At 49.2% G+C, this 24342-nt stretch overlaps 1 protein-coding gene across 8 annotated transcripts in view; it reads right to left on the bottom strand.

The window, feature by feature from the left end:
- Window positions 1–24342, bottom strand: part of LOC149335624 (uncharacterized) — a 366902-nt gene that overhangs the window by 151146 nt on the left and 191414 nt on the right. Inside the window, exon 1 of one of the 8 annotated variants that reach the window (XM_089552211.1) lies at window positions 4720–4948. The exons of the other annotated variants lie outside the window; for them this stretch is intronic. The gene's annotated coding sequence lies outside the window, so the exon portion shown is untranslated. Of the gene's footprint in view, window positions 1–4719; window positions 4949–24342 lie in introns of those variants that run through there. 8 annotated transcript variants of the gene reach the window in all.

Genomic DNA, 24342 nt, shown 5'->3' on the forward strand with positions numbered 1-24342 from the left:
GCGGCCGTCGCGGTAGTGGAGCCAATACCGCGACGTCAGCGCCAGAGACGCCGCACGCGGGGCTGCAAGACAGGCACAACACTCGCGCGACACGCGCGCGGGATACCGTGTTTCGACGAGTATTACCTGCCCCTGCATGCAACCTATGCCCCTCATTTGGACACTCCCGATAAGGAAAAACCTCACCCTCCCGTATCCATCACCGTCGTCATTATTTGCGGCTGCAGCTGCCTTACGCCAGCAGCAAGAAAGAGGTATCGCGAACTAACCATCACTGAACGCCCGTCCCGCACCTCCTCCAGACATCCTGTATATGCCGGCAAATATCCTAATACCACCTGTTCACATTCTCCTGGAACATCTTGCCTTAACCAAAACGACCATCAGTTATATATGCTCTCCGCAATGCACGTGCTGCCTGCATGGCCTGCAACATGGCCTCTAAATGGCATGCAACCGTTATAAAAATGGCCTACAGACAATCTACAGGCTTCTTATAGACTCTATTGCCTTACTATAGATATTTGATAGTGTCTATTCTTAGATGCTTTTGTCTATAGACAAAAAAAGTTTACTACAACTGTATGGCCATAAATCTATAGATTGCCTGTAGACTGTCTATAGGATTTGCACTGACTATAGACTTAAGATTTCTCTATAGAAAGCCCATAGACTTTGTAGACAGAAGTCTACGGAGAGTCTATAGATTTCTAAACAAATTTTCGCAAGGAAGCAGGCCCTGCAACGGACCCTGCAACATGCCCTAGCTCTGCTTATTTCTCCATATTTCCCCGTATTTCCTAGAAACTATTAATGTGAGGAAAGTGCGAGGAGCACAGGCTTTTATAACTCCGGCCATTGCGCTCATTTCTTCAATAGCGATGTTGTTAGTTCTACTAGGCGCGAAAATACGGGATATACGAGAGGCGGGCGAGCGGCAGTGCAACCCTCCGCGAGGAACCACCGATAGCACGGGAGACGACACCCCCGGAACCTCAGGAGCGCGCGCCAATTCGCATGCGTGCCCGTTTCGCATCGCCGCAAGAGGGTGGAATGTCATCCAGCCAAGGCGTTGCGTGAACGCCGGACCGAGACGGCGAAAGTCACCGTGGGAAAGCGAGACAGAGGTGGGTCATACGCCCTAAACAAGAATAAGCCTTATGGGAGTGGAAAATGAATAAGGTTATCCTCGAACGCACTCCCTTTTACCGACGGCGTACGCTGCCTAAGTTCCGGAGTAGATTTCGATCACTAAATGTACAAAAGGCTTACTCTTGGCAATGTAGGTATATTCCCACTGCAAAGCATAATAACTTTATGCAGTTAGCAGTGCGAAGAGGCTCTTAAAAGCGACGCCAGAAGTCGTGAAATTAGCAAATAGAGGAGACTGAAGCTTCGGTTAAAAATCTTCCTAAGTGGTAGAATTCTGCATGAGCTGAAGCTGGAATTTGTTTCCGTTGCCAACCTTAAAGGGGCTGCGAAACACTGCCTGGGGGAATACCGGCTATACTTCAGGTGGGTTCTTTATGTCACACAGATGCTGACTTAAAAAGAATTACAGGAATCGATGCACAGGAACGGGAGTTATTCAATTAAGAAATTTCAAAATACAAGCAAACAAAATGCTGCCCTCAACTCGATTTTGGCGGCGCTTCCCACTCCTATTTCGCTCTCCCAATGACGGCACCTGGCGCAACCAATCAAAACAGCCAGCCAGAACACGTCGCGGAAGTTTGCACTCCATGGTTGCCTGCTCTCTGTAACTCGTTCCTGCTGAGACTGGCAGCGTCGTTTCCATGCCAGAGCCTCTGGTGGTGTATTTTTATTTTACTTGCTTTGCAGGGCTTTTATCTAAGACGAGCAAGTTGTTTTTGTTGATCTAATATAAAACACCGACGGGTGACAAAATGTGTCTGTATTTATTCACACAATTTGCAGTATATTTACTATTTGTTCAATCATCAAGCTCGCGCCAGGTGATATCATATCCGCTGCTAAAACCCGCCACTGTGTGGGGACACCATCAGAGCCATCAATTTGTTTTTGGGAGGACATTAAGATATTAAAAAACGGAATATACGCGGTATTACCGACACTAATAGCACCATTGTAACTCACTTTATGCGATCAACTGGCAAAACAGTCAACTAAGATTGTGTTTCTGGGCCCCTTTAAGTATTTAGGATTTTTAGCGATGTAAATCTACCCCAGGACTCGGGTAGCATGCAATGCCCCTAGAAGGGCGTCTTACTCCCTCTTTACTCCTATACAGACTAATCCCTGCTTAGCGTTTAGCAAGACGGGATCCTTCGCCTTTGAAAAGCAGCGCCGATTTCTTTTCGCGCAGTGTAAACGATTCGAAGAGAGCGCGAAGTCAGTGACAGCCGCAGAACAAAGAACAGACGGAGCACAACAGAGAAAAAAAGCAGAACAGAAAGCATTTCACAAGTTTGGCGCGACCGAGTTCTGCGCCTCGTCAGAGCGGCGATAGAGGCGAGGAGAGCGAGAAGTGTTGGCAAGACGGATATTGTGCCTTCCATTTCGACGGAGGAGAGCGCCGAGTTGGATCACGTTCGAGGAAGGGTGCGATTTGCAATAACTCAACTCCTCGTTTAGAAAAATCTCAATACGTTAAGACTCCCCACCACACCTCAGGTAGGAGTGATCACAGCAGTACAATTGTAGAAATTAAATGTCCCACAAATTATATGAAACCCTCTTTATTTGCAAAAACAATATCCGAATGAACCGTTTTACCGGCGGATGTAGTCGCAGCTAACAGCATCCGTTTCGCTCAACTGATCAATAATTAGTAATAATATCATTACTCAAGAGGAAAGCATACAACAGCTGCATCTTACCGATACTCACCTATTGGGCAGAAACGCGGAGGCTAACAAAGAGGGTTCAGCTTAAATAAGGACAACGCAGAGAGCTATGGAAAGAAATATGATAGGTGTAACGTTAAGAGACCGGAAGCAGGCAGAGTGGGTGAGGGAACGAGCCCGGGTTAACGACATCCTAGTCGATATCAAGAGGAAGAAACGGGCTTGGGCAGGGTATGTAATGCGAAGACAAGATAACCGCTGGTCCTTAAGGGTAACGGAGTGGATTCCAAGAGAAGGCAAGCGTAGCAGGGGGCGGCAGAAAGTTAGGTGGCCGGATGAGATTCAAGAAGCTTGCGGGGATACGGGGGCCGCAACTGCCAAAAAACAGGGTTAATTGGAGAGGCATCGGAGAGGCATTTGCCCTGCAGTGGGCGCAGTCAGGCTGATGATGATGATGTGATGATGATTTTTACTCTTGCATTCTGCTGTTGTTGTGGCTTGTGTAACATGTTTTGAACATGAGACTGCTTGGCTTTATAGTCGCCGTGTCATCGATGTTCCGTCTGTTTGCCTGTTTGTATTGTTATTATTGCTATTTCTAACCCACTATCCTGCTGCAATGCTTCGGCTCTGGAAGACAGGCTGTAAACAAATGCGATCGATTGAGAATCAACGCCTCTGATCATTTGGGTGTACAGCCGTGGAGATGAAAGCAGCTTCTAGCAGTTAAGTAAAAAATGATTCGTGTTTAAACCGGAAAGCCGCTCAGAATCACATCTCCCGATTAGGACGCGAGACTTGGGCGTTTAAATTCTGGAATCACATTTCCTCCATGCCTCCACCGTCACGCAAAACTGAGGCAAAGCCTCTGCAATAGACCTTACGTAATACCCTTCTCCTGCGTAGAAGCCAATTCACCCTCTTTTAGTCCGTTTTTAGGCGGGAACATGACCAGAGGTTAAAGATTAACACAACTCGGAAGACATTTATAGTTGCAACGACAAACACCACTACCGATTTCTGATACCAGAAGTGTGACAAAATTTCAGCTGCTGGTTTTATTAGAGAAAAATCTTCAAAGAAACTGGTCCTTCCTATCTGCAATTCATCTCGGACCTTCCATACATTTCCTTCAGACCGTCGACAAACTTATCTACAGTTGCCGTTCATTGCACAGGTGAACGTGAAGGGGCACGGCTGTCCGCCTTTCCAGTACAAAAGATTGCAAAAGGTACGCCCAGGAATGAACGAATGAATAAAACTTAATTACGGAGCAAAAAATTGTCACTGGAGTCATAGTCCAAGATCCATTGGACACGTCTGCCTGTCTCGCCCGTTGGACCAGTGCTTAAATTCTGATCCTAAAGGCGTAAGCATGGCCAGCATCCTCTCCAATTGCTTAACTGCAGAGTTCTGATAATATCTAGTTCCTGATTCTTTTGGCATACCCCCACCGTATGGTATAAATTCGGACATTCCAACAGCAGACGACCGCTCCAAAATATCCTCATTGTCGTTGGCAGCGTATTCGGCCACACGCAATCAACAACAATAAACGACAAAAAATTACCAAACATATTTCACGTAGGCGCCGTACTGAATTGCCAATGTAACCCCCGCACACAGCTCCCGACAGAGACGTACACCATGGGCGCGGGTGTGCCGAGATCTCGGCGATCCCGCCGCCCGAGTCATGTAAGACCAAACACGAAAGCTATCGACCCACTTCAGGCGAGATTTCCAAAACGCTTTCACAACTGTACGACGGCACGCAAAAGAAGAGCTTTGTTAGAACGAAGCACTACTTTTTTTTTTTTATCAATGAAGAAACCCAGCCCTCTTCTTTCGCTCCCCACTAGAACTGACAAGCAAGAGAAAAAAGCAAACTCACCACAGAAATCAAATCCCCGAGAGTTATTCCAAAAAGCCGCGGCGTATACGCGGAACTCGGGAAGAAGGCAGTCACGGTGCTACGCGCGGCACAAGCACGAAACGTGATTTTGCCTCCAGTTGAGCTCCCCAAACGCAGTAGCGCCAACACTACTGCCAGCAGCAATAGAAAACCAACGGTGGCGACTCTCCGCCGCGGCAGACACACGCACAGGCACGGGCGCACAGTCGACTATGCAGATACGATCTGGTGCGGAGCAAGGGAGCAGGGGTAGTGGTGGTGATGCTGGAAGGGGAGGGGGGGGGGGGGGGATCGAGCAGTTACCCTGGCGCCTCCGTGTTGCCCCCCCCCCTCTCCTCTCACATCCGGATGGGAAAACGAAACAAGAAAAGAGAAATAAGAGGGCGCGTTCGCCGAATAACAGAATAGGGCAGTGCCTGCGTATATAGCATGCATGCATGAAACAGCGGCGGAGATGAAGGGGGCGAGGCGGGATACGGCAGGCAGTGCGGCAGAAAACGCGACACACCGACCCCTGCCGTCCGCAGCCGAGCAGGCAAAGAGTCACGCCTGGGCGAACGCAGGGGTCGGCCACGCGCCATGCGCATGTACATAATATGCACATCGGCGCAACGGCACCGCCACAAACGGGAGAAGCGGAGAGGAGGGGGAGAGAGAGAGAGAGAGGCACAAGTCGCACCACAACACACACTCCCGCCTAACTTCCTCTTAACCCGAGAATTGCGCCAATGCCCGCGATCGCAGTAAACAACGTATCGCTCCCCTTTTGTCAGACTGGGTATATAGCCTTCACCCTTCACCGTTGGCTGCCGCGGGGTACCAAGCCTTGTACTCCACAGAAAAAGGTAGAGGTCATTCCATAGCCAGTTTAGAAGCACGTTCGAATATCTGGTACCATGGACGAACAACGCTTGAGGCTTTAAGTACTAAGCGAAACAGGATAGCTATCAAATTCGCGCAGTATGTCGCCCCCCAGTCTGTTTCATCTGAGAGCAGATTATGTCGCCGGTGAAAAAAAAACGAGCGATCGCGTCAACCTTGAAACCCACGGCGCACCTCCTCCTCGCCTGCCCCCCCCCCCCCCCCCCCCTCGAAATATATATGGATATACAAAGCAGTCATTGACGTTCTATGTGCACCGTTCCATCGAGCGAGGCAGGTTACGAAACGCCTCCTCTCGGGGCTGCTGCAAACCGATCCGATTACGCGGCCGCTTTCACAGTGCTAGCGTCGCGTGCATGTCTGGTGTCCAAATATTACCAGTCAAAAATACTTGCTATTAAAATATACATACCCGAGCTCAGCCGTCTCGCTACATACGGAGAGAAGCCTCGGATTTTTATGATATGTGAAATATCTTTTCCCGTCGAGATATTCCTGTCAGCCCTGGAATGATGCTCCTGTTACCGTGAAATAACGGAGACACTATATCGTCTGAAGTAACCTGTGTGGTAATAGATAGCTGGAAGAAGCTTAGTGACTTCTTACCACTGTGTCTCTTACTTTGGCGTACAAGGGCGAATCCTTAAAAAAATCGGGTACTCCATTATCGTGTGTGTGTGTGTGTGTGTGTGTGTGTGTGTGTGTGTGTGTGTGTGTGTGTGTGTGTGTGTGTGTGTGTGTGTGTGTGTGTGTGTGTGTGTGTGTGTGTGTGTGTGTGTGTGTGTGTGTGTGTGTGTGTGTGTGTGTGTGTGTGTGTGTGTGTGTGTGTGTGTGTGTGTGTGTGTGTGTGTGTGTGTGTGTGTGTGTGTGTGTGTGTGTGTGTGTGTGTGTGTGTGTGTGTGTGTGTGTGTGTGTGTGTGTGTGTGTGTGTGTGTGTGTGTGTGTGTGTGTGTGTGTGTGTGTGTGTGTGTGTGTGTGTGTGTGTGTGTGTGTGTGTGTGTGTGTGTGTGTGTGTGTGTGTGTGTGTGTGTGTGTGTGTGTGTGTGTGTGTGTGTGTGTGTGTGTGTGTGTGTGTGTGTGTGTGTGTGTGTGTGTGTGTGTGTGTGTGTGTGTGTGTGTGTGTGTGTGTGTGTGTGTGTGTGTGTGTGTGTGTGTGTGTGTGTGTGTGTGTGTGTGTGTGTGTGTGTGTGTGTGTGTGTGTGTGTGTGTGTGTGTGTGTGTGTGTGTGTGTGTGTGTGTGTGTGTGTGTGTGTGTGTGTGTGTGTGTGTGTGTGTGTGTGTGTGTGTGTGTGTGTGTGTGTGTGTGTGTGTGTGTGTGTGTGTGTGTGTGTGTGCGCGCGTGAGAGAGAGAGAAAGAAAACGTGAAACGAGTTGCATTCCTCAGCCCTCGGTGACGTACAGCGATGAATCCTAACAGGAAAACAGGAAAACTTCGTAAAAAAAAATAAAAAATAACTACACCGAGTGAGTAACCCAGACGGGTGCAATCTACACTGAGTAACCCAACTCCACCCAGTTTTCTAGTTTCGTTTTTTTTCCTTGCATCGTCCTCTTTTCTAAGAAACGAGCCCGTCTCGGAGTAAACCACAAAAACTGCGCTCTGGCCTTTTTTTTTCCTTCGCAGCCTTAGTCAACGCCATAAATCTGTCCACACTACTATGAAACAGCTTGCACAACATAGACCTTCGCGCGACGTCCGCATGACGCGCTTGTGAACGAAGCACAGAGCCGATTTAATCAAGGAACATGCGTTCTGAAAGAAAATATAGAAAACAGAAGAGCCCACCACGACACCACCTTTCTCTCTCTTCTTTCACTCCCACCTTCCTCCCTTTCCCAACGACTCGGTTGAGGTGTCCACCGACTAGCGAGACAAATGCGCGTATCCGTCCCAGAAAACCATCTTTTTTTTTTCAAAGGTTTCGACTCGAATAGCTTCAATGAGACGATAGAAACCGCAACCTTAGTTAACCAGTGCACAATTCTTTGTAAGTAGCAGCGCAGATTAATGTTGAGCGCGCACAGATGAAAAATGTGAGCGTGACGCCCAAATTATATCGTAAGAAGTGCGATCTGTCGTAAGAAACAGAAAAAAAGTGACCCATACGCGCACCTAATCACTAAGGCGATGCACGAGCTGACGCCTGTTCAGGATTACAACCATGCTTGACCAAGGGCGTTAGATGCCGCCCACGCCGATTCGAGAATCATCATCACGGACTCCCGAAAAGCATGTAATCATTACTTGGCAGGGGAGATATCCCCCTTAGCCGCTTGTATTCTAAGACGGACTGCCACTGATCCAACACCGAAAAGAATCATTCGGGCTCCTGGCTACCAGGGCTTACGAGGTAATGAGGCCGCTGACGCGGCTGCCCGAGCGCTTACTCACCGGGCTCCTCATCCCAGCTCTTCTAGCTCGGAGAATAACCAGCCGCTGCTGCGGTTCAGGGAAATAATAACGCATTATAGCGACAACCACCGCCTTTTCCCGGCCCCAGCAAAGTGGCTGAGTGGGACGGAGGAGCGAACTTTAAGGTGCCTGCAAACAGGTACTCTACTCTGTCCTGCATTCCTCAAACATTACGATCCCAATACGGATGGGCGATGCCCGCACTGTGGGGAGACCTGTGATATCTTCCACATGGTGTGGGCATGTACTCGAAATCCCCACCTCCCCCTTCCAGAGAGGTGTGGGAGACTGCCCTCCTCAACTGCTCCTCGCCTGAGTCCCAAAGGGGCGAGAGACGGGGCCTCGTCATGCGGTGTCCCGTACTAGGGAACGGGCGAGAGACGGGGCCTCGTCGTGCGGTGTCCCGTACTAGGGACGCCGACCATGTAGCGGGGCCACTCTGTGGCTCCCAAACTCTACTTCACCAAATAAAAGTTTTCACCACCGCCACCACGGGCGTTACTGTTGTGGGCGTGTGCCGATGGAACTGCTCTTTTTCTCGATTTCTTTCTCCCGCCTCGCATCTTTCTAGACTGCGCCGGGTACTCGGTAGGAAGCATCGTATATCGTTAACGTTTTCGCTTGGACTCCGTCAGTTCCTTCTTCCGTATTCAAGGGCAAACAAGTATTGCACGTTGCGTGGATAACGATCCCTGGCTTTAGCGTTTCGAAGTTCAAAGGAGGGTCCAGGAGCGGTATTCTATAAGCATCCATTTCATTTAGCGTGCAACGTAAGCGTGACGGCGGCATCAGTCGAAAGCAGCTAGCATGCTAATCAGAGAAATCGCAACGTAGCGGATCCCCACGTCGACAGTGGTCAAGGAGTTCGTCGAAAAGAAATAAAAATAAACATAGAATAAAATTAAAAATAAAAGTAAGAAAGCAATACAAACAAAATAACAACATTACAAATATAAAATAAAGGTTGACATCATCGCCGCGACCACCGGCTCACCACAGCCTGCGATATGCATCCTATGATGAGGTTCAGTCACCAGCCAGCCAATAGTCGGGTCGGATACAACCTTCGTTTTAAAATTGCGCGTTTCGCTCCAACGCCTAACCCGTAAACTACCTCGTGTTTCTTTCATAACTGAGCGCTCTTAATGTAGACAGAACGAGAACGAATGAAAAGAAACGACAACTGGACGTAGAGCAGATATCAACTACCAACCACGTGTTTTCTCTTTTCGTTTGCCCCCGTTCCATCCACACTCAGCGCATTCAAGCAGCGAAGAAATGCATGTACCAACTAACACCTTATCTCGCGTAGCTACCCTTGTGTTCGTCGATCGCAAGCCTCCTAACGGGCACAGCATGCCCGCACAAGCCGCGATCCGCCCACCCGAAAACGGCCTAACAAAAAAAAATAGCCCGAGCGTGGCGTACACCGACCACGGAACGGACGAAACGCGTTTTCCCGCTAAATATGTACATTCCGGTGCTTTCCTATCAGCTTCTGGGGCAAGCAGTTGCCAGTGCCATTATGGGGCGCCAACTTCTCCTAATGTATTCATGTCAGTAAAACAGTAAGAAGGCACATCAGCGCCACATCATAAGCGGTACGTAGAGAGGCATATTGCGAGAGATACAACAGAGAGATACGGCCAGCAGTATAAGCGACCCACGGATAGAGTACAGCACAGCAGCGTAGTGGCGGAATTAAGACAGATGCTCCTAGCGGCGCGCGCATGGCATCATATACTTTAGCGCCCGCAGCCGCCGCACGCACACACATGATATCACTCTCTAAGCCGGGCGTCCGCGATGCAAATGATGCCAGCCGCCCAGCGATGACACCGGAGTTGGGTGTTGTGCGTCTGTGCGAACGCGTCTCTCTGGCGTCAGCACACACGCGCGCCCGCATGCATGTGGTTCGCGCGCGCGCGCGCGTATAGTGTCGGTCGGCGGGAGTGGAAATCACGCGCTGAGTGATGATGACACGCGACGACAGCGTGGAAGGAAGAAGGGAGAAGGAAAGAAGAAAGCACCGGGAGAGGGAAAAGGGGAGGAGAGGGAGAAGGGGGCGCGGCGCAACGGCTTCGGATGGCCGCGCGCTGCAGCTTGCGTGCTCTGCCCTCCGCGAGGCAGAGCATGTAACGCGAGCGCTACGCGAATCGTTGCTCGGGAGAGCCACGGCGGTTGGTTATGCGAGCGGGCGAACGTGCGTGTAAGCAGATATATATGCGCGCGCGCTATAACCGGGCCATATATCGCGGCAACGCGTATATATATGAGCAGACAGCGGGCGAAGGCCAATCAACAGGAAGCCGCGTAGGGTTGCACCACCACCAAAGCCAGCAAGCTGGGCGCAGTGGTAGTTTTCGCCGTTGGCTGTCGCTACAGCAATACCCCCACCCGCCACAGCCATCGACATCGCCATCACCGCCGAGCTGCCGAATTCATTTGCAAGTTCCATGGATCCTGTTGTCTGTTCCTTTTTTTTTTCTCTCTCTGACTGGTGCATGTGGTTTTCGTTGGATCCTGTTTTCTCTTCTTTTTTTTCTCCCTGACTAGTGCGTGTGGTTTTCGTCCGCTCTCTTCTCTTCTCTCTATCCTACTTTCCTGTGTGCGTCCCTCGATCACGTGCACCCAGCGAGAAAAACAACGAGCGACGCGCTGCAACTCGCGTTATTGTCGGTGCGGTAAATAACAGGGATCGAACGCTCGCCCACTGTCCCGAAAGATATACTCTAAACACAAATGCACCTATATGGGAGTTAAAAGGGAGTAAACTGTCATCTAGCTCACTCCCTTTCATTAAAGGGTGTACACTAAAGGACCAACCGTTTACCCTTTTTTGCTCCGTTCTGGTTAGAGTGAACGCGAACAGCGTCCGCGAGCTGCGGCGAAAACAATGCCCAATTTAGTCGTCGGGATTTTAATACACGGAGCCTCGACTGCGCCCTTTGCTCCGTCATTTCAACTATACCACAAATGAGCCTAACTATAGTACCTAAAAGGTACCATCTTGGCACTACAGAGCAACCTTGAGTCAACAATGCGTCTTCGGGCAGATGACTGTTCCTTTTCGGCCATATTTGTCTTTAATTTGAACCGCTTTTGGAATATATATTAACATCCTCCCCAATCTCGAAGTAATGGAAACTTGGGGCATTTAATATCAAACACATTTTTCCCTGTACTGCCCCGTGGTCAAAAACATGCAGGCCTAAAGGCTTTCTTGCTCACAGGCGGTGCAAAGAGGCTCGCTTCACCAGCTCTCCAAATCTCATAGCGGAAGTATTGTCCTCTCCGCTCCAGCGCTCAAAAGCCACAAAGGTGCTACCCACTGCGTGGCCCAGAACACTTCAGGCCCTGTAAATCTTCGCCAAAGGCTTCACACACCTCAGTTGCTGTCTTTCCCCTGCTCGCATGTGAGACGGGAACAATGAGTGCTTCATCGCAACAGGAACGCGCACTTCCTTTCAAGCGTACGTCACAACAGCATGCATGACTGAACCGCGTCCAGTTTACTTTTCATTTAGGACAAAGGCCATCACAGATTTATGTCTCAGAGACGGTTTCACGACCTGGTTCAGGGACCGCGAGACAAACGGTGACGCAAGCGTTTTGTCAAATTTATTTAGCATCAACAATGATGTTACAAAACTCGTGATGCTACGGGGTGCTAGCAAAAAGCCTGTAACGGCTTGACAAAGGCCAGCACCCCGTTCACAGAGCAATACAGCAGTGGACAAAAAGAGATAGCGATATAAAGAAAAGTAATATATATTCTACGCATCCTACGCATCACATCCTACGCATCGGAACCTACGCATCACAGTTCTTGAAATGATGCACGACGACGCCACGTCTGGGCACTTGGGAGTGACACGCACACTCCACCGCACACAACAACGATTTTACTGGCCTAACATGCGTTCAACCATCCAGCACTATGTAGCCAGCTGTGTGCAATGCCAGCGCTTTAAGCTGCCGACTTCAAGTCCACCGGGCAAACTGCGGCCAATCACACCTCCAACAGCCCCGTTTGAGCAAGTTGGCATTGACCTCCTTGGACCTTTCCCACGGTCCTCTAAAGGAAATCGATGGATTCTTGTGTGCGTAGACCACTTAACCCGTTATTGTGAGACAGCCGCGATACCAGCTGCTACTGCGTCTGAAGTATCTAACTTCTTACTTCGATTAGTCATTCTTCGGCACGGCCCTTAGCGACCGTGGACGCCAATTTACAGCGGACGTTGTTGAAGAACTTCTCCGCCTCAGCAGCTGCAGTTTTCGCCACTCCACGCCATATCATCCCCAAACGACCGGTGTGGTAGAACGCACTAATAGGATGCCCACCACCATGCTTGCTATGTACGTCGCTGCAGATCATAAGGACTGGGATGGCGTCCTCCCGTTCATTACTCATGCATATACAACACAGCGCAACATGAGACAACTGGCTACAGCCCCTTTTACCTGCTCTATGCTCGCTCGCCTCGCTGCGGCCTTGACACCATTCTACCATTTTTCATCCACGACGAACCTTCTCTTGCGACCACACTCTGCAGAGCTGAAGAAGCTCGCCAGCTTGCCCGCGTTCGAATTTTATCTTCGCAAGAGCGTTCCAAGAACCGCTACGACGTCCAACACCAAGAAGTTTCTTACGTTCCTGGTGATATTGTGTGGTTGTGGACCCCTCTACGCAAGCGTGGTCTGTGTCATAAACTGCTATTCCACTACACTGGACCGTTTGTTGTGTTGGAGTGCATAAGTGACGTTAATTACGTTATATCACGACTAACTGCTAGTGGTCGACGGTCACGCCAGTCTCAGGTGGTGCATGTAGCCCGCCTCAAGCGATTCCATCCCAGACGGTCTATTTAACTCGCCCGACGGGCTTCGTCTGCGAGGAGGGAAATGTCACGTGCTTCCACAGAACCTCGACAGAAGAAGCAGAAGATGGACTGACCAGCAGGGAGAAAGGAAGAGAAAGAGCTGAAGGACGCTGGTAGGCTTCCTGCTTCCATCCTGCTCCGACCGATCTCCTCTGTGAATAAACCCCCGTGCGTGCTAAGCACGTAACAATATATAGCGACGGCTTTACATAATCATAAAAACACGTTAAGTGATCGGGCTAACATTGCGGGTTCATAATTGCAAGTGTTAATGTCTTGAGTAATTACACATACACTGATTGATAGATCACTTGGACGTGTTATCAGAAGATTTAAGAGCGTGTGGTAGTGTGTACATCAGCATTTGGCGGCCATAGTTAGTACGGGTGTGAGGAATCTTCCATGTCTGACTGCTTCGTGTGCTATATGCTTTCGCAAATGGAGACAGGGTCGCAAGGCTTTCAAGGAAAGGGTCATTATTTAGATGAAAGGCATGATGACGTTTTAACAGAAGTGCATTGAACAGGTTCGGTAACGGTTGTAATCTAAGGCCATCAAAAAGAGGTTTTGTGTGTGCGTCATTGGGTTCATTTGAAATAATTCTTGCAGCTTTTTTCTGCAGTCGATAGATTTTAGATAGGTTCATAGTCGATAGGTTCATCAGTAAGCATCAAAGTGCTGAGGAAAACGTGACAAAACGTCCGCGTCAGTGCGGGGTACCCAAGCGAGGAAGTAAAATACTCACCGCTCCATGTGCTCCGACGTCAGAATCAGGCGTAAGTGTAATCCCTCCGAACAGAATATGAGACTCAGCACGACAACTGGGACTCGAGTACAGTAAGAAGACGAAGTGAACGAAAATGAAACACCAAAAAAGCGTACGCGCAGCTTAGCAGCAATGTTTCCATCCCCACTAGCGCGAGTGACCCTTGGATTAGTTCCAAGACTCGCCGCGCGGCGGCGCAGCGATTCCAAATTAGGAGCCAAGCTGTCCCCATCGCAGCGACTGCGTCCTGCAGCGAAGGCGAACATTCCAAGCGGTCGCTCAGTGAGCAGCAGCTGGCGGGGAGGCCTTTCACGGGTGTCCCACTGGCGTAGAGACGCTGGAGCAGAACCTCGCGTATAGCTTGCCTTGTTTATAGACGTCTCTACCGCCGGGCAAAATGCAGATGATATAAGGGCGCCGGCTATAGGGCCTGGCCTTCTCAGCGGCCAAACGGCATCTGCTTCGCCGACATTTTCGGGGACATCGAAGTATTCCGAGGCGGACATAATGTCATTCGCGAGGGTCTGGCGACGACGCGGTTGCTGCTGCTGCGCGCTTCCGAACTTGACCGTTTTCGCAGTTGAGAAACGAGAACCGCGCAGCTACAGGTGCGCACACGGAATCCCTAAATGTAATTATAACCTCTCGTTTCCTGGACTGGTTTAGTTAACCGTTTGCTTATTCACCAATTTATTTGGTGAATGTTTATTTATTTTTCCACTTTTTGTTTGTTTGTTTGCTTGCTTGTTTTTTTGTTTTGTTTTTGTTTGTTTGTTTGTTTGTTTGTTTGTTTGTTTGTTTGTTTGTTTGTTTGTTTGTTTGGAAGTCGAGGGGCGAACAATCACCGCTATTTATGGAGCAGAAGGTCGGCTCGGAATAAGAGTCTTTCCACAGACTGTCGTGAGATTTGGGCCCCGTTCCAGGTTACTCTTATAAAATAAAAATGACCTTCAGAACTTGCTTTGCGGAAAGAAATAAAGCATCCTGCTGTCTGCGTCTGCCTACAGGTGTTGGCGCCGCAAGAAAAAAAAGAAGAGACAGAAAAAGGCCTCACTAAGAAAATTATCGCAACACCATACGCAGTCACGCTTATCCGAAGCCGTCGCTCGCAGACAGGCATGAGAAGGCAAGAAGAGAGGAAACGATGCACTCGTTAGGCTACGAAGTAAAGAAGCGAACGGTCTTTAAAACCAAAGAATAAAATGAAAATTTCTTCAGCTATCTTTCAGAAAGGGTAAGTACGTAATTGAGCGAAGTCAGTTCAAAGGGGTCTTAAAAGTATGATTCAAAAATTACCTGCCAACTTGAGCGGCACCTGGACGCTAACGGCAGTTAATGACGTCATATCCCACGCGCATGGCCGGCGCCTTAATAAAAGAGAAAGAAAGAAACAGAATCGTCAATTATCTAACCGACTCGCAATACACTTTAGATCATAATCAAGCGTGGCGGCGCTAAAATAAAAAAAAATTAAACGGCGTTAATTCAACGCCGTTGCGACATTCGCGGGGGTGGCAGGTTCCGTCAAAGGAGAGATTGACGTCTTCGCGTAGAACAGGCGACGACAGCCCTTGGAAATGCGCCATCGAGAACCGAAGGGGAAACTTGGTCGCTCAAGCAGCGTACACCCACAATGACTCATTCCCGTCCCATGCTTCCTTGTCATTTTGCTTTTCTTTTACCGCGCGCGTTTTCACAAGGACCTTGTTCGTGAGCGAAGTTCGTGAGCGAAGCCGCTACACCTCCAAAATAAATTCTACAGGCCAGCCGGGGCAAATGCGTCGAGACTGGTTTGAGGCATGACGTCACTACTAGGGTTAAGTTCCTCCAACGTAGGGCGACAACAGCAACCAGCTTTATGATATGTTCAGCTGGCTTTTTAAGCCGCTAAGCCGCGTAACGCTACGAGTGAATGGTTATCACTTGCTTACACTCTAGACAGAAAGACAGTAAGCTGCCGTCTAGTGCCCTCCCTTTCGTAAAAGTAGGTGCGTTAGTGGACAGCATATTCCGTTTTTAACGCCATAGAGTCGCATTCGTGTTTAGAATGTAATTATTACTTCACACTAGTAAACCTTTTACGCACGTCAGCTATGCCTGACACGACCTATCATCCAAAGCCTAAATGATTGCAACACCTGCCTGACAACGCGTTCCACTCGACACTCGACCCACAAATGCCACTGGACACTTCAACATGTCATGCGACACATATTTGCCTCTGCCCTTTTCCTGGATTTGCATGATAAGTAATCGCGTCGCTCAAACAAGAACGATTTTCTGTACAACGAGTAGCGTACCATGCCGCACGCGTTACAACAGACCATAACGAACGCTCGAAACGTTAACGAAACGAACGCACTCGCTTGTGCACAACAAACGTCCACAACGACTCTGCGCTGTTGCGAACAACCAGGAACGCCCAGAAACTAGGCGTCTCCGATTATTGCAATTTTAGTACACGAATAGAATACGAATATCAAGAGAAAGTGGTTTCTAATATATAATCAAATACGATATATATGAATAAATATATTAAAAGATAAGTGGGTGTATGTTGTTCTTCTTATTTTCTTTTTAAGTAGTGAATGGTATTTGCAACAGCAGTAAGCAAACTAGGAGTGACTCACAAGCATAAAAAAAAATCATGGCGTGCACAGAAATGTGTAGTGTTTGGTCAGGCAGCATAACCGTTATGCAGCTCGCAATGAGGCAAGGGGTTCTTTAACGTGCACTGACATCGCACAATACACGGGCCTCTAGAATTTGGCCTTCATCGAAATTCATCCGCCGCAGCCGGGATCGAACCCGCGTCTTTCGGGTCAGCAGCCGAACGCTGTAACCACTGAGCCAGTCCACTGAAATTTCAGTTAACAGACCGAGAGGACAAATGCAAGATTTTTCTCTGCAAATTGCGCTCACAAATGGCCGGTCATCTGACTGCCACGTGGTTGCCCAACAGGGCATGAAAGCGCACTGTCCCCGGTCAATAAACAGGCGAACTTATGCCAAAGGCAAACAAAACAAACAAAATGGAACGTAAGTACGTTCAAAGACGTTCGCAAGCAGTGCTCTGGGTAAATGTAGCAAAAATGTCCCACAGCGTCTGGATCTCTGCCGACTCACATTAACCACCGGTTGCAGTCATTCGGGTGCGCCATAAAATAACTGCGCAGCTCCAAAAGGAAACAATAAAACAACAAAAAGAACAGCGACATGAGCGCGTGACAGGCACGCGTCCTGTTTTCTCTCTGGTGGATTGCCTCCTCCTGTTTCCTACGAGTTTTATTTTATTGCTTTCTTTTTTTATATAACAATGGATCCCTGTACCAACCCGCACGCGCTGTCCCACTGTTGCCGACGTACGACGTCACAAACCACAACTTCCGGTTGCAATACGCCTATGCCGAATACGAGTAGCCCAACCCTATCAGAGTCGTCGCAAGCCGGTTCCAACCGGTGTTGCAACATCCCGTCACGCGCTCGGGGTCCACAAAGTGAGCACCTCGCTACAGACACGCTCGACTGGTTAGGTGCTTTACCGGTATCGATAGCGTTACTGACGCAGTCAGTACAGCCCAACGAAAGCCTGCAGACTAGAGAAAGACTGCCCCCCTCTAAGAGAGTTTGGGGGAAGGGGAGGGGGAGGAGCGCTCCTCTTTTCCTCCCCTTTCCCGAAGCCCCTGCCGCAGTCCATTCCTGCAGGATGGATGGATGGATAGGAGCACCCCCTTTGAAACGGGGTGGTGGCAATTGCCACCATGCTCAGCTTTTCTTTATTTATTATTTTTTTCTTTACTGTGTTGGCAATTCTCATTAAGATTCTCCATCACCTTTGCCTACGGTTTCCTACAATTCTAACCTTATGCCACATCTCTGCTTTTCAGCCACCAATCATCCAATCGCTTTTTGCTGACTTCCACTGCAGATTTATTTACATGACCATTGTTATCTTTAAACCCTAGGGCCTCAGAAAGAGTGACTGTGCCTGCATCGACATCCGGATGGATACCATCACATTTGATTATGAGGTGTTCAATTGTTTCCACAGATCTACCACACACTGCACATGTGTCATCTTCTTCGTTAAATTTCTTTTTGTAGCTGCGCGTTCTAAGACACCCTGATCTAGCTTCAAAAAGTAGGGCACTGCCTCTTGAGTTATCATAGAAAATTTCTTTCCTGATCTGCCTTTTCCAGAATCGATATAGTTCTACACTATGTTTCTTTTCCATTGAATTCATCCAATTTTTAACTTCCGCGTTTTTAACCTGTCGTTTAATGCTCTTTCTTTCTCCGTCCTCATGACCGGCATACTTACTGGTTAGTTTTCTAGTTCTTTTCCGCCACTGTGAGTCAACGCCACTGTGGCGCCTCAGTCAGCTTTGCAGACTGAGGCGCCACCTATAAACTGGCCAGAAAACTATTGTGGCTACCCACTGCCGATCTTCCTGCGTCCGATGACATCCATGTTTCGAGGAGCCCTCGGCAGCACGCTCAATGACCAGCCAGTCAAATGTATACAGTCCAAGGGGCTTGCTTCTAAGCTGTTTAGCGGAGCTCCCTGCAATATCTAAGAGTCCAAAGCTTGGCAGGATTGAGGAAGCGATGCTATCCCCTTTTCAAGAGGTTTGCCGTCGCTGAGGATGTATAACGAGGCATGCAGCAGGACCCCTTGGGCCGTATACTTTTGACGGGGGAGTGTACGTTACAGGTGGCGTGACAGCCAGGGAACCCAGGAGTTATGGACTACTGAAAGCGCCAGATTTCGATACATGGTCCTACGGGGTGTTCCCCAATTGCTGCGGACAAAGACCACTAGAAGAACCAGCGGCTGGCGTCTACTGGTCGAGGGTTCAACGATAAAAGCTTCTGGGGTAAAAAAAAAATAATAAACACTCCCAAGACTGCAGTACGGGCTTGTTGGTATTTCGCACTCCGGCAGTAAAGTAAAAAAAAAAAAAACACGAAGACCAGAGAACCAACAAGCACTTGCAAAGTCTTGTCCTATGGTCCTCAAAGATCCACAAGTGACTGCCGCATTGACTACCGTATTCCTGGCTACAACTAACTGGCGGTGCATGTGCCAGTCACAAGGCGGTACCTCACATGCGTTCACTATAGCCATCTCGTGCTCCGGTCGCTACTGTATATCGCTCCATGGAGCTTCAGCAAGACTACGCGGCTTTAACTGGACGGGGCATGCGGCGAAAAAGCCCGTTGAATTCACCAGGTGCCGACGTCAGCACGTTAATACGAGTCACGCACGCTCTGCAGCGGTGGCAAAGTGAAGACCGATTTGATCTGTCGCTACCAGAGAGACTTGATCTGTCGACCCGCACTTTCAGTTAAAACGCGAAGCCGTGGAGAATTAATCAAAGCCTCTACCGAATGCAGAGAGAGACCACTTCGCTATCTACGCTTTTCAGTTTGGAAGTATTTAGCTGAACCTCGTTATAACGAAGTCCAAGGTGCCTGGAGATTACTTCGTTATAGCCGTAACTTCGTTATAGCGCGTGCTGACTGAGCTTCCAAGGCGAATCGTCACTTTTTCGTTATGTCCATTACTTCATTATAACGAAGTTCGACTTCTTTCGACCCGCCGCGGTGCCTCAGTGGTTAGCGCGTCCGCCAGCTGATCCAACGGCCTCGTGGTGAAATTCCAGTCTTAGAGGCCCCTTTTCGATGGAGGCGAAGTGCTAATAAAGGCACCCGTGTGCTGTGCAATGTCACCTCACATTAAAGAACCCCAGGTGGCCTAAATGAATACGAAGCCCTCTACTACAGCGTCCTTCCTCAAAGCCCATGAGTCGCTGACCCCACATAACATACGATACACTTTTTTTGAACTGGACAGCCGCTGTCAGGATTTACAGGAAATGAACCACACATACGACAAGACAACGCCTAATGATTTGCTTGGGTTTCTAGTAAGTCACAGCATGTCGATGTGCTCTGCTGGTAGAAAAATAAAACTGTCCAACGCATGGGAAGCGAAAACTATAAGTCGATATAAAACCATCTAGCCAACACTAAACTAAACTACCACAAAAAAACTCGAAAACTTTGTTCCAAGCGCTGTTATGCAGGATCGATGGTAGGTGTGGAGAAGACCATATATACCCTTCCGAAGTTCATTAATTAAAACAGTTCAGAGCATGCAGGCGCGCGGTGAGTGCATCAGCTAAAACACCGATCAAAACGGCTTGTAATGAGCTTGAGGCAAAGTGAGCGGCTATGACGGTACTCGAACTAGTTTCAACATGACGCTGCAGCACCGAAGCGGTTTCTGTAGGGATAGACAATGTGATAAAAACAGATGTAAAAAATCACGCCGGCAGTTAAGCAAGTGGTGGAAGTCAGAATGAAACGTAGGAAAAGAAAACAGAGCGTAACCTAACTATACAGCTCTGTCGAAAAGCCGAAAAAAAAATGTGCAGGTTGTGCAGGTGTTTCCGACACGTTAATAGAGCGCTCCGTCCGCCTTGCTCTATCCCACAGGCACCGTGCAACTGTGGGGAACTTACAAAGCGCGCCGACCAGTCAACGATCGGATAGCAAAGCTCTCCGATGATTAACGTGCCGTGATTGGTTGGTACTCACGCACTGGCTTATCGCGATGGGCAGGGCCCGAGCTAGTCGCCATCAGCCTTCGCCATCAGCCTAACTACGCACTGCAGGGCAAAGGCCTCTCCCACGTCTCTCCAATTAACCCTGTCCGTTGCCAGTTGCGGCCACCGTATCCCCGCAAACTTGTTCTTTCTTGCATGTGGTGTCCCCTCTCTTGTTAGTGTCCTTGTTGCGCCGCCGTTCATTTCTTCTTAATCTCATCCCCTCACCCAACTTTCTGCCGCCCCCCGCTACGCTTTCCTTCTCTTGGAATCCACTCCGTTACACTTAAGGACCAGCGGTTATTTTGCCTCTGCATTACATGCCCTGCCCAATCCCACTTCTTCCTCTTGATTTCGACTACGATGTCATAAATCTGCGTTTGTTCTGTGACCCACTCTGCTCTCTTCCCGTCTCTTAACCTTATGCACCAATCAATTTCCTTTGCAGCAAGGACTTCAGTGAACTACGTCCAAGCCAAAATAAGCCCGCCTCTATACAGCGTTCACACCACTGCACGGTTTTAGTGACGCCGAGAGTAGACGAAGAAAAAAAAAAGAAAAAAAAGCAAGTTCGAATAACCGCCAAAGGCGACAAGAAAAACAAAAGAAAAGGAAAAGCAACAAAACAAAACACGGCGTTCAACTTATACGGTCGTCTCTCCATGGCAAGCGATAAAGCACTGCTGGAGCTAGCTTCCTCGTCGCTGCCAGCAGTGTTACTATAGCGCGCTACGAGATAAATAAAAACAAAACACACAAACGAACGGCGAAAATGATTTCTCGCGGGGGTTAGGGCGCGTTCATTAATAATATTGCCCAAGCAAATTGGAGCCCACTCTCGGGGCGATACAGCGCCCCGCTCTCGGCGAGTGAGCGAAGGGAGCAGAAAAAGTTCGCGCGGGCGTGCGGCGGCCGAGGGGTGATTAAAAGTCCTCGGCAAGTTCCGCCGGCCGCGTGACCACGGTCAAATTAGTAGGCTTATCTCTCGGAATGGAGTGCACACGCCACTCGTAGGGGAGCCACGGTAGGCAGAAACAGTAAAAAGGTTTCTCTTTTCTTCCAAAGGGCGAGGTGTTTTCTTCTTGTTTTTTTTTTTCTTGCGAAAAGCCACTGCGACGTGGGAAACTTGCGCGAAACGTATACCCGCGCATCGTAGCTGCGTTAACATAGGAGTTGGCTCATCCTTCGTATCCGCCTCCAAGGAAGCGATATACGCTGTCACTGTGTACGTGGCGTTCCGTTCTGGCTACGTTGGAATTAATGAAAGGCTGAGCCAATTCTATAGAGCTCCTTCTATAGTTTCGTTTTAAGCATCTATACACTCGGCGGAAAAAAGTTAAAGGCACGCTGGTGTGCATAAAATTAAAAAAAATCGCTGTGGCTTAGCTTGGTTAAGCCCGGTAATTGCGAAAGCAATATCCGTACCTACGCCATGGTACAGCTGGTAGTGTAGCTGGTGGTGGTGCTTGTGGTTAGTCTTGTGGTGATGCATCGGTTATACAATCCAATCCAATCCAATCCAATCGATTTCAATGCAATCCAATCCAATCCATTCATATACAATCCAATGCAATGTAATCCACTCTAATCTAATGTAATCTAATCTAATCCAGTCCAATCCAATCTAATGCAATCAAGGTCAAATGAAGGTCAATGGTGGTCACCGCCGCGGCACGGCAAAGGCGTGAAAGTGCAAGTAGTATTGCTTTCGCAATAAAACGTTATCTGAGCGCAATCACGCGACCGGATCGCCTGAAATTCCCGCAAGCAAAGAGCGGAGGTGTGCATGCAGTGGGCCACCAAGCAGTGCTGCAGTAAATGTGCCGCAAACTTTTGCTGCCGACTGTACGTGCGTATGCACGTGCACGTAAATACTACGTGCAAATGTATGCATGTCTGCGCGTTCATATTATGCGCGTTCACCCCTTTAAAAGGCTTCAAGCGACGGGTTTTGCTTTCAGCTACGTAATATGGAGCATTCAATGCACCGGTCAAGCTATAAGCTTCTGTAACGCCGAGTTTACCCTCTAAACATTAATACGTCTATATGTGAGTAAAAAGAGATCAAGCCGTGCTCTAGAGCACTATAGAGACAGCTTGCTCCCATTTTATTCCTTTCTGCTGCGAGTCCATGTCCTTGCCTTTCAAAGGCCCTTTTGTGTCTTTGAGCTGCGAGTGCTCGACTGCGCGGTTCAAACGCAGACCGTGTGAACCGGAGACTTTCGACCAAGACTGTAGGTACAGGGTCGGCCAAAAGTCCCCAGGACACAGCGTCTGCTTTTGAGCAGTATAGTCAGGCAATTGCGTCATCCGCGAAACTCACAATATCTGTAGAGGCGTAAAAGAAGCACTGTTATAGCTTCTGAAAACCTTGATAACTTTATCGGCATCTAAAGTGCCAGGATACACCGAAGAAAAGCAGACCCTATGGTCTGGGAAATTTTTGACCGACCCTGTACGTATATAAGCATGCATGTGTTTATGTATCATGCCTATATTGGTACATTAGAAGTTTATGACAACCACAATTCTTCGCAAGCTTTCATGCTACAGAGGGAAGTATCTGTCCTCGCTTCGGCGAGCGCGGCTTCGGCCGCTTATCTGTTTTTTTAGAAGCGTCCGCTCCGGCGGACGCAGTTGTTGCTGCGACGCACGTCTTTCCTTTCCTTTTTCTCTTTCCTCTGATCTTTTAACTCTCTTCTATCTGCACGTGGCAGCGGTGGTGGCTTGGCTCGAGCCAGTAGGCAGTCCCGTGCAATTTCCTTTTTATGCGAAGCATACTAAAATAGCCCAACCCAGCTCCTCGAGCGCGGCGGTGTCGTTACCATTGGCCTTTCGTGACCTCCATGTCATACCACGTGATGCGCGACGTCACAGCAGATGAAAAACGGGGGCCCAACTCGCGCCGTCGCGCGAGGCGTCGCGACCAATGTGTTTCCTGCTTCTGCCGCTAGGTGCGCTGTAGTGAACACGTGATGCTGGAGCGGCGGTATACAAGGGGGTGCGCCTGCCTCTGCTAGGCGTACACGGGATAGAGATGCCTCCTGGAGACAGGGCTGCTCGTTGGAATGAGAAGCAAAAGTTGCGGCGTGCTACAGAGTGATGAAGAGCGTGAAGAACGTCTAGCCAAGCGGCGTGCTCGATATGCAACTCGGCGACAATATGCTTCGCATCTGACTAGGCTTAACCTAAGCTAAGCCTCAGCCATTTTTCATCCTTCTCTCAGTCACAACAACAACAACAGTGGCGCTATGCAGAAATAGGACGCAAGCTCATCCAAAAGAGCAAACGCGTCACGCGTAAAAATTGGTCAATTGGTTTTTGAGGAAATGAAATGGCGCAGTATCTGTCTCACATATCTCGGCGGACACCTGAACCGTGCCGTAAGGGAAGGGAGGAAGGTGGGAGTGAAAGAAGAAAGCGAGAAAGGGGTGCCGTAGTGGAGGGCTCCGGAATAATTTCGACCACCTGGAGACCTTTAACGTGCACTGACATCGCACAGCACACGGGCGCCTCTTGCGTTTCGCCGCGGTCGTACAGTCGACGCGCATTCGGCTACAGGAAAGACAATCGTTTCCAGAGCGGCACTAACGTCGCCTGGTGACACGTACGGAAAGTACAGCCCATGCGTTTCCTGTTTCAGGCGGTTACGCAACGTCCCGAAGGAGCGTGAACTGCTGACTGCCCTACTATAGCATTCGCCAGCCATCCCTCGCAGGTTCCGCAGACCCCCCTCCTCGTGACATTGTGATAGCCTTTGCACGTTCTCTACATAACACCTCCTCAACCCACCTATGTATCCGCCAGCGGATGCGACGTATACAACCTGCGAGCTCAGTTTATCTGAAATGCAATACGGACGGCGAGGAATATAACAAGCTTTTATTGCGAAAGCAACACTACTCCCAAGAACGGCCTTCCGCGCAGCGGCCGCCACTTGGCACGTTTGACCTTTAGAATGACCCCTGACGTCATACCATGCCTAGTGACGTCGCAGCGTGACGTCATACCAGGAGCGAGAGACGGGCTACCAACTCGGCTCGT

Source organism: Amblyomma mixtum, chromosome 7 (genome assembly GCF_055824585.1).
Source record: "Amblyomma mixtum isolate Tamu chromosome 7, ASM5582458v1, whole genome shotgun sequence".
Lineage (NCBI taxonomy): Eukaryota > Metazoa > Arthropoda > Arachnida > Ixodida > Ixodidae > Amblyomma > Amblyomma mixtum.